Below are 5,196 nucleotides of genomic sequence, written 5' to 3' on the forward strand. Positions count from 1 at the left end.
TGTTTAGTTTCCTCCTCATCTTCAGAGGGATTTTCAATTACTAAAGAATTTTTTAAAAAATTGAAATCGCATAAACAAGTTAAGATGTGTTTGGCAATTTCATCTTTATTTCCTTCACTGGAAATATTTAAAATGTCTGAAATTTTGACTAAGTCCGAAAAATTGAAAGTATTACAAATTTCTTGTAGTTTGTTTGAAAATTCTTCATCGTTTGGTTCAAAAGAAAATTCAGAAAAATTTAAAATTTTGTTACGGTTTAATCTAGAAAAATCATTTGGAAACAAAAGTTTAAATAATAACTTAATTTTGTTTGCCGTCACTAATTTAATTGACGTTTGAATCACATTTATTTCCTTTAAAAACATTTTAGATGCACGATAAATACAATACTATATCATAATATTATATAAAAAAATATATATAAACACAAGAAATACAAGCTTAAGGAACGAGAATGAAAAGCTACAGGATGCAATACACCACATTCATCTGTCTGTTTTAACACAGCACCAATTCCAGCTAACGATGTATCAACAAAAAGATGACATTCATGATTAGGATTAAAAATTTTCAAAATTGGTTTACAAATAATAGCATTTTTTAAAAGTTCAAAAGATTGTTGACATTTTTCTGACCATTTTACATCTTTCTTTAACAAGTTATTTAAAGGATGTCGAATACTTGCATAACTATCAATAAATTTACTGTAAACATTTATTGATCCAAGAAATCTTTGCAATGATTTTGCATTTTTAGGGGGCATTAACTTTTTAATAATCTCAATATTATGGTTATGGGCTGATGAAAAATTGTATCTTTTATTTTCCAGATTTTTAAAAAAAATTTTATCCTTTTTTTTTTCTTTTCAGTTGCTCATCATTTTTTATTTTTTTTTCTTCCCCCACCCTTTTTTTTTCTTCATATGTCCGTAATTTTCCTTTGTTTGTTTATCTTCATTTTGAACCTATATATATATAGTAAAGGATGTGTCCTGATGAAGACCTTTACTTTTTTCCATTAAAAGTTTTCTATTTTCTATTATTTTGCAGCTAAGGATTTCATATTATTAGCGAGTAAATTAGCCAATTTTCGAAAGTGCTTCCCCAAATGCAAAGTCTAAAAATTTTTTATGAATAATTTTTTTCGCATGGAAAACTATTTTACGGTAGTTTGTTTCAGACTTATATTATTTGGACCCAATTCTAACTGGTTATGCGGCTCATTTACTGAAAGTTTCTGCAATCGAATTAAAAACACTGATTTGCTTAGAAAAATTCAACTAGACGTAATTTTGAGGATCGAGTTAAATATATATTTTCTTTCCAGTGGAAAAAAATCATTCGCCATTACTTTAGCCGAAACACAATTTTATCGAATTTAGGCGATTGCTTAGCGCGAGTGTTGTATGTATGTATACTGTTAATATATTTCTCAGAAGTGATATCCCAGTGTTGGCTTTTCAGAACGAATCCTGCTCTCGGATCAAAATCGCAGTGCTGACATAAGATTTTGAAAATATCGTTAGTATTATACGGATCATGGTTCATTATCCTCAAGCCATCAATCTAACAGATTTACGTGGTTGTCTTCTCCATGCAACTCAAGTGAGGCTATGTTCCTTCAGAAAGTTTTCATCCAAGGCTGGCTTGTCCCAATGCTTAGTCTAGGAATCCCCTTGTCTTCTGGATTGGGCTCGAAATGACTAGTCTACGGAGTTGAACAATGGTTGTCGTAAACTCAGAATCGGGTCATCTGTTCAACGTTTGGTTACAAAATATTTAAAATAAAAAAGAACCAAAATGAAGGAATACTGAAGATGCATCTTAAAAAAGTTCCATCTGAGTATTTTTGTTTTCGGGTTTCATGAAAACAACTACATATAATCGTTGAAAGAAACTTTATTCTGCAAAATTAAATGTATTGGTAGTTTCAAAATTTTCTTTTTCTTAATGCTCTCTTAGCATTAAGAAAATTCTCAGGCTCTTAGAAAAAGTTTTTTTCTAGTGGTTAGCCCAATTCAAGTGAAAGGTGGTTTTTCTTTATAATCTAAACAACACTTGAAAATATTTTCTTAGAACTAGCAGGCTTATTGTATATATATTTGAATTATTTGAATTTGGCTGACACTCTTGCAAAGAAGGGACTAGACCATCCAGTCCCCTCCACCTCAGAGCTTACATACCTTGAACTTTTTGCAAGGCAAAAGGCTCAGAACAAACAAAAGTGGCTGCTTCCACCTATTCACAACTGGTATAAAGCAAAAAGACCAGGACTCTCTCTATCTTTTCCTGGCGACAGGCAAACCAACACCTGCCTATCCCGACTGGCCAGTGGACACCTGAAAAGTCTCACATTTTCTGCAAATCAAAAGATCTTTCCTCTTTGCCCTAAATGCCAACAAAACCAGGCATCACCTGAGCACATCTTGATCTGTTTAGGGCTGGACTGGAACGATATTCATTCCTCTCCCATTCTGGTTTCGGATTTTCTCAATATCAACGGATTCATTGATCTGGTCTGACCCCGTCTGACCAGATGGGAATTAGCAACAACAACAACAACATTATTTGAATGCAATGGGGGTTAGTCTAAATAAATTTTGATAACACGTACTTAGTCAACACTAACCAACAACACTTGTACGCTACCAACACATGAATATATAAATTTTGTCACACATTAAATATAAAGATAAAATCTAGAAAATCAGAAAGAGTTTGCAGGCATGCGATAGTTATCTGTAAATTACTTTCCACTGTAAATGGTGAAATTATTGCATCTTAATGTTTATTGAACACTTCAGTTTCCCTATATATAGGGATGACACTAGAGATTAAAAATGTAAAAAGTGGTGTCTAGTAAAAACTAAAGATTTATGAAAATTAGAACTTTTTCTGAATTTTTTTCCCTAGTTACTATAGAAAGTGAATGAAATAAATTGTTTTCAGTTTAAATATGAATAATTTAAAGTTTAGTAGTGGTTGTACTTACGATTCAATAATTAGATTAGATAAATAAAAAACAATTTAAGTTTCTACCACTCTTTGCATTTTAAGTAGCATATGGCATTCGTGTGATATATGTGAAGTGTCTGGACTTTGTCTTGTGCTCTAAATGCTTGGAGATTACTGAAAACTTTTAAAACGTTTGATACCTCACTTATAAATATTCGATTATAATTCATATGAATTCAAATATTTAATTTTCTTTTAGCTAACATCAAGCCGTAGACGATCAAAAAATATTTATTAATAGTATTATCATTATATGTATTTTACTTCATATTTGTCATTGAACTGCTGACCCAATTTTTGGGTTTGTTCAACTCTGTAGTCTTGTAATTTTGAACCCTAACCAAAAGCCTAGTGAACTGCTGGATCAAGAAGAGTGAGAAAATTTGCTTTCGTGGCGATGGAATTAACCAGCATTCACGTTTCATGGAGAGGAAAACCTCGAAAGCCTCCCACGGTTAGCCTGTCGGCAAGGTGACTCTAACCATGATTTGTCTTCCACTGGCGGTATTTTACATTAGCACTGTGGTTGATGCGAGCCGGGTCCGGTATTGTAAATACTGGAGACTATTTAAAGCAGTTGGACTCGATGTTGAGAATTATTCTTTTAACAGTAAATCTCTCGGAGGATTGGGACATGGAAAAAAGAACTATTGTCACAGTTTAAAAGATCATGCTTGAAACTTTCAAAGATGCAAAAATGCATTGACCAAAATATGCGCAGGAAGTTCTAGGTTTCTTTCCGTTTACACTACTACTATATTACCCATAGCAGCTTACAGTGACGCGTTCTTTTCCAAAGTATCAAAACATGCAAATAAAATCTGTTTACAACCTGTAAAAACAACACAATCATCTCTTTTGCTCCTCTATTCAACTACATGATATACCATTGTAGACATTCTTCAAATAACTTTGCTTTTATTACAATGTGAACTTTCGAGACCCCGAAAAATTCTGCAATCGTATAGAAGGATTTCAAATTTGCTGGTATTAAAATCAGTTGTTATTTTGGTCTATTTGAACGTGGCGTGGCCACCACGTCTCCTCGCCTCTATATTAAACTTGGAGAATGATACTGTACCGAAAACAAAACGAAAGCATTGGCTGGCATCTGTTTGGAGAGTATTAGGAACGCTCCTTCAAGGCCAATAGCAATTTTCGCAAACTGAATTTTGCCCCTTGCAATCAGGCTAACCGTGGGAGGTTTGCCTCTCCAGGTAACGCAAATGCGGGTTAGTTCCATCCGAAAGTCCTCCACGAAGGCAAAATTTCTCCAAATATTTGATCCAGGGGACCGGGATAGCCTGGTCGGTAGGGCGCTGGGCCCTTATCCAAGAGGTCGTGGGTTCGAATCGTGGGTGGGTCGTCGTTCGGCCGAAGACTCTCCGTGTAGTAAATGGTGACTGATGCACGTTAAATCTGTCGAGTCTCAAAGTCCTCCATGTTCCCACAACAAATCAATACCTCTGGGGGTACTGATCCAGGAGCTTCCTTGTCTTCTGGATTGGTTCAAAATTACAAGGCTACGGAGTTGAACGTAAGTAGTCGTAAACCCATGAAATTGGGTCGGCTGTTCAACGACGGTTATAAAATAAAATAAAATATTTGATCCAGGAGTTCACTAGATTTCTGGATTGGGTTCAAAAGTACAAGGTGTCGGAGTTAAACATTAGTAGTCGTAAGCTCAAAAAATTAGGTCGACTGCTCGACGACGGTTATAATATAGAATAAAATACCACTTAGAAAAGAGAAGGCCTCAGTACGGGTTACCATAAACGAGAAATTCGATCCTTTAGTAGTTCAAAAGTAATGACTTCATTCGTATTTACCACCAATACCCGAACTAAGTAGCCCGAACGTCATGACATCTTTCTTATTTTTCATTCACTGCGCAGTTTATGTTCGCTACGCCAGACTATTAACTTGATCCGTGTTGAGGTCATCTTTTTTCTAGGAGGTGTTGATAGGATCTTTGCTTTTACGTGTTCCGGAACAGGTCATCCCCTGATTGGTTTTAGTCACAAACATTAAGAGTATTGACAGGTGGTTATCAAAATAATCGAAACTTTTCTATGTTAACTCTATGAAAACAATCTTTATTTTAGTAACAAATGTTATGAAAAATTTTAAATGGCGAAACTATTGGCACCATTAGAAAAGATCATACGTGAAGCATTAGAGA

This window comes from Parasteatoda tepidariorum, chromosome 9 (assembly GCF_043381705.1).
Source record: "Parasteatoda tepidariorum isolate YZ-2023 chromosome 9, CAS_Ptep_4.0, whole genome shotgun sequence".
NCBI lineage: Eukaryota > Metazoa > Arthropoda > Arachnida > Araneae > Theridiidae > Parasteatoda > Parasteatoda tepidariorum.